The sequence below is a fragment of the Numenius arquata genome, chromosome 2 (genome assembly GCF_964106895.1).
Source record: "Numenius arquata chromosome 2, bNumArq3.hap1.1, whole genome shotgun sequence".
Lineage (NCBI taxonomy): Eukaryota > Metazoa > Chordata > Aves > Charadriiformes > Scolopacidae > Numenius > Numenius arquata.
In genome coordinates this window covers 18967480-18980418 of record NC_133577.1, presented here as the reverse complement: position 1 = coordinate 18980418, position 12939 = coordinate 18967480, and the positions used below count along the sequence as shown (strand labels likewise).

Genomic DNA, 12939 nt, shown 5'->3' with positions numbered 1-12939 from the left:
ACTGTCTATTTCTGTGCTACTTTGTCATTTACTTGTCATTTTTTGCATTGCTGCTGTCAGATGGTATCTAAAAGTACACAAATATGTTTCTGCCACCCTCCAAAATTCTGCCTTGCTGTAGTGAATGTTCTAAAAAAGTGTACACAAAAAATGTTACCTATGTACAGTATGGGAGCAGGAAAACAGGGCTCCCGAGTTTTCCAGCTGCGTGCTTTCCTCACTTTTTTGGTGTTATTTATAGGATTTCTATTTGGCATGTATTAATTTGTATTGCAGTGGCAGTATCTGTCTGTTCCTGAAGTAAACTGAAATAAGCGTTTTTAAATAAGGATGCCGCTGAAGTAAAGATACTCCTACTATGCAAAAGGCCTTCCAGCTGGTGCGTCTCACTATATGCCTGAAAATTCATGGGAACATATTTTCAAGTATGACCAGCCATTCTGAGGTTGTTGAGATGGTGCTGATTCCTAGCTCAGGACCAGTCAGTACATGGTCTCCAGCAGGCTGGGGCCAAATGGGTCATCTTCTTCTAGGGCCATTAACTGCTACAGCCCCACTCAGACCAGAAAGAAATTTCTAGTAAAGCACAAGCCTGAAAAGCAGAGTAAGTTCAGTCTCAGCTGAAGTCCGTACTATTTGTTCCTCCATAGAATTAGGAAGATTCTAACAGAATGCAGTTAGAACTGCATGCAGAAACAGAACTGCTGCAGATAACAGCATTCATTTTTCCCAGAGCAGTTCTTTTGCTCTTTCTTGGACAATATGGGTTTGCACAATGCAGTAGAGTGCCTAAATTTCTATCCTAATGTGAAGAGGGATCATTTTGAGGTAGTTCTGATGACTTCAAAATCCAAAGTGCTTTAGCATGCTTCAGTTTGGGGAACCAAGAGAAGAATGAAGCTACCCGTAATTGCAAGGTAGAGTTACAGTAGGTGGTGGCAGGCAGACACAGCAGCTTTTCTGCATAGTAGTCAAAATGGGGAAATGGCAAACCAGATATTTACACAGCTCTTTCCCCTAAGAAGGCCTTTTTGAAGAAACGTTAGTTTGAAGCGATGCTGGTGTGCTGATCTTTTTGTTTGGAATGTAGATGGGAAAGTTCGTTCTGACAGAACAGTGTGGTGTAAATAACCACTTACATAGTACTAAAGTACAGTAATACATAAAAAGTAAAAGATCAGGCCTGTGTATACAATATGTATAGTAGAGTGATTCTCTGACTTACCAAGAGCAGGACCACGAAGATCCCAGACTGAGCTGAACAGAACTCTCAGAGCCTTCCCCACTAGGGAAAGCCATCTCCTGCCATGCACAGTGTCTGCGGAAGGACTGTGTGACCCCTCTGATGTCAACATGTACCAGAGACTTATCTCTGTTTCTTTTGACAACCTAGAACTTTTCACCCTAGGTTAAAATTGGGTATTCCCTCTTTTTTTGTGTACCTCTGAGGTGTGTCGAGCAGAAAGAGCTTTGGAGAGGGGGAGGGTTTCTTCTTCATCCCCAAATGCATGATTGTAACTTAATATTTGATAGCTAAATCTGTAATGTTCGATTCCACTGGAAAAAAAAATCTGTATTATGGCAGTATTTTAGGAAATCTCAAAATTTAGATGATGATTTTAAACTACCCAAAGTGTTCCATCACATTTCAGCTCCATCAAGAACGGGCACCTCTGTGTTTGCAGTTCCTCAGTTCATTATACCACAGAACCACTGCTTCTCTCCTCCCTTGGCCATTACAGCAGGCTATTTATTTTTTTTCTCAAGTGTGAATCACAAGATCCAAAAGTTGAAGCTGCTTTGTGATTTTGCTGGATTGCATTTCTCTCCCATTCAGACTACTTTCCCCTCTGACTGGTAGCTCTGGATTTCCCATTAATCTCAAGATGATCACATAATAATCACATATTATATCACATCAGTATATCACATGTGATCGATAATCACATCAGTCTGAGCTAATTTGTCCACACTAGTTTCTACAAATAAATTAAACTTGACACCTATTTACCTTGAAGTAGAAAAATGAAGGCAAAACCCCATTAGCAACAGGGCAAGTGAGAAGAGCAACAACGAGGATTGCTGTCAGTGAGCTTCCATGTAACTTTTGGCACAGAGGTAATATTTCTGTCAGCTTTAATTTCATAGAATCATAGAATGGTTTGGGTTGGAAGGGACCTTAAAGATCGTCTAGTTCCAACTCCCCTGCCATGGGCAGGGACACTTTCCACTATACCAGGTTTCATCTTTTAGGTGAGAATGCTGAATCGTTACTGCCTACCTACACTTGAAAAGGCTGGAAGTCACTGTAATGTGAAGTATTTATTACCACGTCAAGTAATGGGAGCAGAGCCATTAAGTACTTGCTGGCACTGCGTTCAGTATTTACTGACAAATGTCTGAATGATTTTGCTTCCTAATCTGTACTGCATGGAGCAGGAAAGTCAAAGCTCTCGGTGCCAGTGCCATTGACATGGCCACACAGCCCTAAATATCATAGCAGTTACGATACACGTAAAATGGAGAAATGAGAAAGGAGGAAGGGGTAGAAAACGTGTTTTTTCTTTTCTGGATCCATCTGAAGAATTAAAACCCAGATAAATAAGAACATGAGGAAGTTAAATGCCTTCAGGAATGATGGTTCAAAACTAGCTTTGTACTTTGCTCTAAAGAACAGCCATAGTGGGTCTAGCTGAAGGGTTTCCTGTCCCGGGAGCCTGACTCTGGCTGTGGCTGGCTGGTAATGTTTAGGAAGAAGCAGAAGTACGAAACAGTGCTTCCTCCAGTGACTCTGCTGCCTCCTGCCTCTTTCCAGGGTAGTTGTCCCATGTTAGCACGATCCCAACTTCACCAACAGCAAAGGGTATCACACAGAATCATAGAATGGTAGAATAAGAAGGGTACAGTAATCATCAGCAGCACTCATTTACAGCTCAAAAAGGTTGTTTGGTATAAAAGAGGCTTTGTAGATTTGCATTTGTAGATTTGCAATTGCATTTGTAGATTTCAGCTTGAAAAAGGTCTGCTAAACAGCAGAACCACTCCTGCTGTGAAGAGAGAATTAGATTCCAAAATATTCAGGCTTACATTGTAAAAGTTTGTGGAAACTTGCAGTTTGTGAAAATGAAATTAATCTTTACCTCATGGAGGTTTATGTTAAATGTAGAGTATATCCAAATAAGCACCTATAACAGCATAGATCCTTGAAAGTGAGAAAGCCACTGCCCCTCTCAGTTGTAAATGAGAGCATCGCACACAAATTTCTTTCCTTCCTATCTCATTTCCTTTTGCAGGAGCTTGTGGGTATCTTGTAAAAGCAGAGAACTTCCTGAAGAAACTAGATAAGGGTTCTATTCTAATTATTAATTTTAGGAAAACCTTGTCCAAAATTTTTGAGAATATGAAGTCTCTTAGGTGCCAGATGGCAAATACATCAGATTCGAGGCTGCATGTATGTATAACTCTAATTTATATGGCTTTGAAACTCTATTTATTAAATTACAATACCGTAATAGCCACCTTTGCAAGCATAAACCCTTTTCTGGGGGGTCCGGGTGCTCAAAGACATTCAGACACTTAAATACCTTCCAATAGTGTTAAATACCATCTTAAAATGTTGCTTTCATACACTCTACTTTTTATTTTCTGGAAAATCATATTTTTAGATAAAAAATTGAAAGAGAATAAAGTTGATCTGTGTGTTTAAAAACTTGCAGACAAATATCAGTGAATCTTGACTGCCCAGCCTGAATGCGCCGTGTGACTGAGGAAGCAGAAAGAAAACAGGGACTGTTTTTTCTGTGTATATGTGTGCCTCGTATTCACTAGCAAAGCTGGGACAGAGGGAAAAGGCAGACTGAATGTTTTGATTCACTCAGTATTTCTCTCAAGGTGTCTCAAGCTCCATCAGCTTTACTGGATGTGCTTCAGGATTCCGTGAACAAGAGCTGTTTAGATGGCTTACAGTGTAAGCCTCATTAAACACCCGTGAAGTGCCCATAAATCCCTGCAGGTTGCTGTGCTGGAATATAAGGGCTACCTCTGGAGCTCGAAAATCAAAGACCCATCCTTCTAGGAGACGTGCAATCTTAGAGAAAGTGGCATGAAGCTATAATTCACTGACATGATGCTTATGAACTTTGTAAATACTATAGCGATGACCTAGCAAAGGTTATGTGACGGGTCATGAGGAAGTAGTTTGCATCTGTCCATCTTGTTGGTAATGGTCTGTGTAAATCTCGGTGCTAGAAGCTATTTGACCCTGAGAACTGAGAGTTTACCTGTTTCTACTTATGGAGCTTAGAAATGATAATCTGTTTTGTCAAAAGCTCTGAAGTGCTTTGCAGTTTATGATCCCCTCAGTCAAAGCCAGTAGGCTTATGGGTTTACAGTTGCGCAGAGTGCCTGTGATGGCTACAGATGCAGTAAGCAGTGAGGGCTGCTTTAGTGACTCAGAGAGCTTGTGGTGTTCTCAGGAATGTTAAATCGATGATATTAATTATACACTAAATGGAACAACTAATTTAGATGTCACCAGCTGGACTTCCATCCACTTTGTGATTTCCATCTAAACGATTGACAAAATGGTAGTGGTGGCTTCAGTCATAGCAGCAGCTTCCTTGTTTGAACACCAACTGAAGTGGTTTCTTCAGTTTTCCTCTGTATGCGACTCAGTTTCCCTGCCATGATTGTGGCATTTAGATCTAAGATACTGAATTCCAGTGGTTTCCTTCTGGTTTGAAGGGAACAAAAATCCAACAAAACAAAAAACTGAGGACAATTTAACCTCATAAGGCAGGACTCAGAAAGAGCCTTCACCTCAGATAAACCTAACTCTTTGGTGCCGAGGTTTTCAAGGTGTCTTGTCCTATTTTGTTCAAGCCCTGTGTTTGGTGAGAGACCCTGTTATTCACCCAGGTTCACCCTTTAAATTATGGGTTATTATCTTTTCCTACAGTGTTCTTCAATATTTTAATACCCTCCTGGGCCTCTTATTCCCTTCTTCTAAACAAATCACCAGGGAAGTCGTGACAATACATGCAATTTCCTCTGAGACTAGACCCCACATCAGAGGTCCCATTTCCTGCTGTTTGGAGGAAAGGCTACATGCTCTGCATCATCGGAACTGTTGCTTCCATACTGCTTCTTTACTCTGAGAATTGTAGCTCTCCAAATGTTAGGGCTCTGAGCTGAAAAAAAGCTGGACCTGGAAGTGCCTTTAAAGATCCAGCTGAGACATAGACTCCCCCCTCTCCACAAACAGCCATACACTAAATTTTCAGTAGGGAGGGGAAAATCTGTGAAGGAAATAGCAACTTTTGCGTGCACAAACATAATGACGTTTGATTCCTCTGTATATTTCACAAGTGGCTCTAAAATGTAGAGATCAGCCTGGCCAGTATGCGCTCAGCCACACAGCAATGCTCTTGGGTCACCATCTGGACCTTGCCCATTCGCATGCAAGCTTTGTGGGCCAGGAGTCCAGATCTCCAGCTTTGTGCTGAGCTGCAGAACATGCCAACCTTGCCCGTCACAATTTAGGAGCAAGCTGGAATTAACAGCTGTTATCCAAGGAAGCAGAACTTTTGTCCTGTGGGAGTTTTGAAAATGAAACCTTGGAAGATCTTCAACTCTCAGTGCTTAGAGGTCACCATCAAGCTGTGGCTTTACTGTGCCTTTGCAAGGCTTCTTCTATCAGGCACCCTCTTTCTTCCTCCCCTAAAAGGTCAGCTTATCTAGGGCTTGCTTTCTGAAGGAGGAAAGGGTACAGTACATTTGACAGCTCACTTAGGGTGTTTCTAATGGACTGTGGAGAATAATGTGTTCATATATTATAAGGAAAATGAACTGGGGTTAGGAAACTAGCTCATTGTGTGTCAGTAAATATTACAGATCATCCCAGCCTGAATATACAGCAAACTGGACAGGTCAAAAGGGACAAAGAGCATTGCTGGAAGTTTATTTTCATGATGTTTGCTAAAGAGCATTGACTCCTGTTCATCAAGATTATAGCTTCTGGGTTAGATACTTAATATCCTTTAGTGATTCTGTGATTAGTGATTTAGTGATTCTGTGCAGTGTTTGGATTCAGGTTTGGATGAGAAGAGAAAACTTTTGCCTATAAATATAAACTGAACATGCATCACTTAAAGATTTTATTACCTGTTTCTATTCAAGCCATGTGGGACTTCTCATTGAATGAAGTCCTGATTAAATTATAGCCTTTTCAAAATGCCGAGTGCATTGTGAAGATCCTGTTGTCGGGCAAAAATTCCCACCATTAAGACATTCAAGAAATGAACTCTGGATATTAAAAATGCTCTCTGCTTTGTAAAAAGGAGACATTTTGGCTGGTTTGTTTTTGCACAAAAACCTGTTGTTCCTCATAGAGTTTTTCCTAAATGCCAAAGCAAATTCAGCTTTCTCTTCATGAAAATTTTGGCTGTTGTGTTTGGTATAGGGGTCACTTTGTTAAAAGTGTTGCTCAGGTTTCTGAAGGGGGCAAGTGTGGTGCAATGTCAGGTCCCAACACCTTAGTGATTCCACTCTATGGAATTACTTTCCGTAGGTTGCTCGCTGCACCCACTTGCTAGTGCATTCATAGGTTTAAGCCAAAGTTTCAGACTTTGCTATGAAGACATTGAGTGCCCCTGTGTTTGTGTTTTTCACTAGGTATAGCACAGAGCTGTCTTAAATTTTTCCATCTTTTCGAAATCAATGTGCCCACGCCCTTAGCTTCAAATCCTTGCGCAGTTCCATGGGCCCTATTAGCAGCAGCTGAAAGTATTGGGTTATTCAGGTATTCATATGATGATTCCCTAGAGAACACAAAGGAGATTCAAATCTGAAGTCAGAGGGAGAGAGCACTGAAAAGTCTGCTGATTTCTTTGGCAGAAAGGATACGTTCTTCACCTGTGATCAAATTATACAAGTTTGTTCTAAACGTTGGTTGAGTCACACTCTTCTGTCAATGAAATATGAGAAGAATGACTTCTTTAAAGTTTCTAAAGAAGTAGCAGCTCTTCCAGGTTGCATTTGAATGTTTCCCCTGGCTATTGCAGCCAGCCAAGGAATGGTGGCTGTATTTTTCAGGAATCAGTAGTCCATCATACTCATTTCATTTTTTACAGTAAAAAGCAATTTTCCAAATCGCTTTGCTATTTCCTTAATTTGCTATCTACCTCTTTAAAGTTTCAATTGATCCTGCTGTGAATAAGTAACAATGGAGACATCGAAACTGCAGCTTCTGTAGGGGCCATCAGTAAAAGCTTTCAGACACAAACTCATTCTTCAAAGTCCCTGTAGTAGACTTGACCAAGGGCTTTCACTACTGTTTGCTTTCCCTGGATTATTCTTTTTGTCGTGTTCATTGCACTGTATATCTAATGGCAGTTATTCCCAAATTGGCTGTCGCTTTATGGAAAAGACTATATTTCATATTTTTTATTGTCAAGTAGCAGATTGCTGTTAGTTGCTTTTGGTGTAGTTTTTGAGAGACTACACAGACAGTTGTGTAGTCTCTGAAACCATGTGTAGTTTTGGTTGTTGTGTAGTTGTTGTGTTGTGTAGTCTGTGAAGCCATGATTGAAATGGTTATCTGGTTTGACAAATATGGTGCAATTCCATTTTATCTGTAGAAAACCCACTTTTACCAGGAAAGGACTGGGAGGTGCAATGGCCTTTGTCAGCCCTCACACCTCTCACAGGCAATAGGTGGGAAGCACAGAGAGAGAAGAGAAAAGCACAGCTTAGTTTAACTGGAGTAAGTTGGGCACTGCTGGCCGTGCATGGTGCTCTGCCTGGGTTGACTACTTGGGGGCAAGGCCGATACCCAGGTCAGCTGCAGGGGCTCAGTGGTTCTGCTTTGGGAGCCTAACTTGTGTCCCTGCCCGGGTCTGTGCCAGGTAAACCCACCGGTGTGGGACTTTCAGAGGGCACCCTGTGCCTTGCACTGCTACTGAAGCATCGGCTGGAAGGCACCTGAAGAAGTCCTGCTGCCCATCTCTCTGAGCTAGGGTGGCACAGCTATGCTTTTCTCATTCCTGAAAGACGTTTGCCTAACTCGTTCTTAGACTGTCTCTATCTTGACTGTTATAAAATGCTTCCTAACATTTGTGCCATATCTGCCTTGCCACAGCTGAAGCCATTAATTCACATCCTTTCTGCTGAGACCAGTTTCCTCTCTGTAGTTTTCTTCCACATCTTGAAGATTGTTATCATGTTTAGCCTCCATTTTCTGCAGACCGAGAATCTTTCATCTTCCTTTCCTTCCTCAGAGTTCATTTCTTCTAGGTGTCTGGGTTAGAAGATTTAGTTTTGCTAGTGCTAGGTAAGTCAGAGGTGACTGTTAAACAAAATGTCATCTGCTCTGGCTGTGTGCTCCGGATCTCAGGTCCACTGTGAATGCTTTGTTACTACCAAAGCTACCGCTCTACCAAGCAGATCGCTGAACATTCAGTTTTTTTAATTGAACAGATAAAAATGTCCTGCTGCAAAGACGGCCAAGTGGTCATATTGTTGAGATGCTGAACGTTTGTTTCTTTAAGGAGTCCCATTCAGAGGAAGTTCCTAGGAAAAGCCAGCCCTTCAGTGGAAGTATTTGTAATACTTCTTTGCATTGGAGGTTGAGACTGCAGCATTTCTGGAGGGTGTTTTTGGTTCTTCATGGTTGCCTGCAGCTGACAACCTCCATTCCCCTTCTCTTGTGTTTAGCTTCAGAATTTAGCAGAACATTAGTAGGCAGGACCTGCCCAGGCCTGTTGGGCTTTACCAGTGATAACGTAACACTGGTCACTGTTTTACCTTGCCTGCTGCTCTTTTCCTTCTGCCTTGCTGGCTGGTGTCCCGTAAGCCAAAAGGGAATCTTCAAGCAAAAGTCTGCTTTTGGTTTGGCTTGGTCTTGAGGTTTGGAATTTTTTTGTGTCTTGTTTATCTTGAGCTGTCTTTAAGGAGCTTTGTAAGCTTTCTGCTTGTAATTCTTTTAATTTTAAGAAACCCACTGCTGAAAAAGAGAAGCTATTGCTGGCAACCCATCCAGTCAGCTGCACAGCACGCGAAGGGACCGCTGGGAGCCTTTTAATCCTGCCTGACGTCCAAGAGCTTGGTGTTGGTACCATGAAGCTGCATGAATTACAGGAAGAGAAAAATTGCCTTTTTTGGCAAATACGGGCTCAAATGCATTTAGTCTTCATCTCCTTTGAATTTATGTCATGTAGTCTTGTTCTTTCATGGCAGGCTGTGTCTGGTGTAAGAACTGGTACTTCAGTTTAGGAGTTAGAAGACTTTGTCTCTGCTCGTATCTCTGCCTCCAGCCTGCTGCATAAACATAAACCAGCTACTAATACTGCCACTCTTCTCAATCTCCATATCTGTAATATTAACCTAATTATGCCAGCCTCCTCTTCACAGTACTCGATGTCCTTATGAAAAGCAATAGTCTGATGTTAATGGAGATGTTATTAACGCTCTTCCCCACTTAAGTGCAATCTGCTGCATTATGGAATTTAATGGCTAAAGAATCCAAACCAAGAAATTGTTTGGAAATGTCTCTTCTGTATAATGCATTGAGTATTTGAAATAAGCAGAGCTGTGAATCAGCTATACTTTTTGCATAAATTTGTAGCTGCAGTGGAAAGCTAAACTGGAAATATAATAGTGAAATATCCCTGGCATTTTTAACCTCCCTGATGGACTATGCAAGTCTTTGGCCGTGGTACAAATCCATTGTCTACATGAAAAGCATTTGTTTGTTCCGTTCACTGAGTAAGTTGCACTAGTTGGATCATCTAACATAATTGCCATTTAACCAATTTCAGCTGCCTGCAACTGCAGTTGGTTGGAAACCAAATTCGTAAGCATCTTCTGGGAGTTGCGTCCCACTGCTTTTACTCGTTCCCATAATACAACAGAAAAATGTTATTTCCTTTCATGAGGACAGGTTAACAGAGAGGTCAACACTGCCACTTGTTGCTGTTTTAAGTCGGAGTGATGGCACAGGGCAGGGGTCAGTTGAACTGGCGATGGTTTGCCTCACAGCATTGCGGCTGGACCACTTGTAAACCTCCACCAAACAACTGGCCGGGCGTTCTGTTCCCAACTGCTGCTGGAGGTGTGCTAGCACTCAGCTGTCTCTCCATAAAAGTTAGATGGCACAGAGCGGGAGTCTGCCATCTGGGATTTGTTTCAACGGAAACAAAGTTATTCTTTGTGTTTTTATACTCTTCATGTGGGTTACACATGTCAGTTACAGCTTCCTCATGGCTGCGGCATTTGCTCCAAGTTGGAGGTTTTGATGATGTTCAAAGAGAGATCAGCAATCAGCATCAACAGCCTCTCCTTTCTATTTTGTCTACAGCATGTTCTATCTGCATGCGACTGTAATTGACACACTCAAGAGGTTTCCATGGTGCAGTCATTTAACTGACATTTTCTCAGCAGCAATAGATTATTTTTGTAAATTTGGGTGAAACCTCAATTGCTCAGATAATTGCGCTGTGTCCCTGGTCATCTTTCAGACTTTGTTTCTGCTATGACATAGTTGCCATTTAGTGGGCAATTGTCCTTATCAGCACTGTTAACTCAGAGCTGCCTTTCATGCTTAGAGGGAATTTCAGGTTTATGGGATTGTATGGCTATATACGTTTTCTCAATGCTGATCACTTCAATTTTGTTTTCATTATGGATACAATAAGCTATACATTGTAAAATATTAATAATGTACATCTGGGTAGGATATAGATGCAGGTACTAAATTGACCCTTGCATGTTATCATAAGAAAGACGTATTTTCAAATGTACATTTGGAAAGACTATTTTGTATTTTTGTTTTTACATGGTGTTCCCCACAGTTGGGTCACCTTTACCACCTATCTGTGTCTCCTAGAATACTTTCCCCATAAAGGGAAAAGGATGGGCCTCCAAGAGGCTCTTCCTAGACCATCCCACTAAACGCACAGCCTTCATTTACCTGACTTTCCAACCTACTGAAATCTGGACACCTCCATTTTCCAGAAGCCCCTCAGCTGTCCCCAGGTGAGCAGATTCCCATGGGCAGCATTCTGGGGTGGCAGAAAGCTGCCGTCCCCTGAGCCAAGTATCAGGGATATTGGCAGGCTTGGTGATGTGAGCTGCTGTGTGGAGCCAAGGGAAAGGCAAAAGGAAGGGCAAAACTGCAAGCGGAGAAGTGGAGGGCCAGGAAGACACAGGGTCATGGACCATGGGCAGCACTTGCTCCAGGTGTCATTTCAAGGGGAAGGCTGAGCTTTGTGGTGAGAGTGAGACAGGGCTAGAGCTAGTCTTCTCTGCAGCTTCAGGAAGCAGGCAATAGCTGTCTGCCAGCTTCTCCAGAACATGCCCTCTCCTCCTGCCCCTTTCTGTTTGGGACCCGAGAAGGGGCTGCCAGGGAAGAGGGATGCTCAGCTCCAGCCGTGGCAGAGCAGGTGCTTGGTGGCTTCCCTTGGTAGAGAAGGTAACAGCAGGAGCAAGGCTGTTCATCCCTGTGCACAGAGCTGGGGTGGAAGGGATTTGAAGGGTGGCTGTAGGTGAGAGAGGTGGAGCAAAAAGGAGGCACTCATGAGGCGTAAGACTTGACCTCACTACATGAGATTTGCCATTGTCAGAGGACTCCTTACATGTATCTTCATTAGAAATACGGAGAAACCCTGACATGCTTTATGACACACTTGTTTTTTAGTTTGCTATGGAGAGTTTATCACATGAGAGGATTTGAGAGCACTTTTTTACAAACAGAACAAAGCAAGCAACTTCCAAAGCAAAGGTTTGAGGAAACCTGAAAGTTTGCACTATGCGTGGGAAGAGTATGGTTTGCTGAGCAGTCACTGGAAGGGCTGGCACGGGGCTGGTGGCCGCTGTGCTGTGCAGCCCCAGAGGAGCTGCATTACCCCTCTGACCTCCAGGGTAACAGCCAATCCAACAGTGATCCAAGGCTCTTCGTAAGGCTATTTGAGATCTCAGAATTAAAAGCACTGTGTGGAAGCTAAACTGCTCATGGTTATTCTTCACAGGGTTTTCAAGTCCGTTCCCAATACAACTTTTTAGGTTTGGGGTTTTTTTTCACTTTGCTGGAATATTCTAACATAATGTTACAGGCATTAATCCTGGTACCAATGACTGCTCTGTTTCAGTCAGTCTCCCAAACATTTGTGCATAGTAGTGAAATCTAGGATTTTTTTTTTTACAAAGTGTTCTTTATTGAGGTGGAGTCACTGCAGCAGATTAGCACGTTGTGAAAGATGCAATCTCATTCCCCTGCAGCCAGGGCTGGCTGGTTTCTTACTAAATCATTATTTAGCTTTTCCTGTCCAGTTCTGTTTTAAAATGTGTTAAGTGATGAGGTTCCAATCCCAGCCCTTCACTCTGCTCCACAGGGGTTCATCCTGTTACAGTTTGCCCAACACGGTCTACATTTCCTCTTTTTCTGTTTCACTTACCTCCTCCTATTTATATTCCTTTCTCTCCTTTTATTTTGATAAATAATTCTTCTATGTCCTTCATGTTTATGTCCTTTAAATATTTATCTGCTCTCCTCCTGTCTCCCTTTAGTCCTTGCTTAGTATGGTTTATGTTTAGCTCTTGGCAGTTACCCAGTGACATAGGAAAAAGGAAGGTTTCCTCTTCAGTTAGGTATTCTTTCAGAGTTCAAGCAGCTATGTGTATTTTCGGAACTGTATACAGGGACTGAGATGTAGATGGTGAGATCCTATTAATGTCAACAGCAGTTTTACTACTGACTGTTTTAGGGACATGATTTCACCCGGAGACTCTCTGAACTCAGTCATGTCTTCCACGAGGCTCCCTATACGGTAGTGGAGTCCAGGCCGAAAAATAATTTACGATTGTTTGAGCACTGTGTTTCTCTCCTCGCAGGAGAAAACACTGGATCAGCCTTTTTTTCGTGTTGTTTGCATGGCCAAGGCTTGC

At 42.3% G+C, this 12939-nt stretch overlaps 1 protein-coding gene across 4 annotated transcripts in view; it reads left to right on the top strand.

The window, feature by feature from the left end:
- Positions 1-12939, top strand: part of RPS6KA2 (ribosomal protein S6 kinase A2) — a 298477-nt gene that overhangs the window by 203242 nt on the left and 82296 nt on the right. The window lies entirely within an intron of this gene.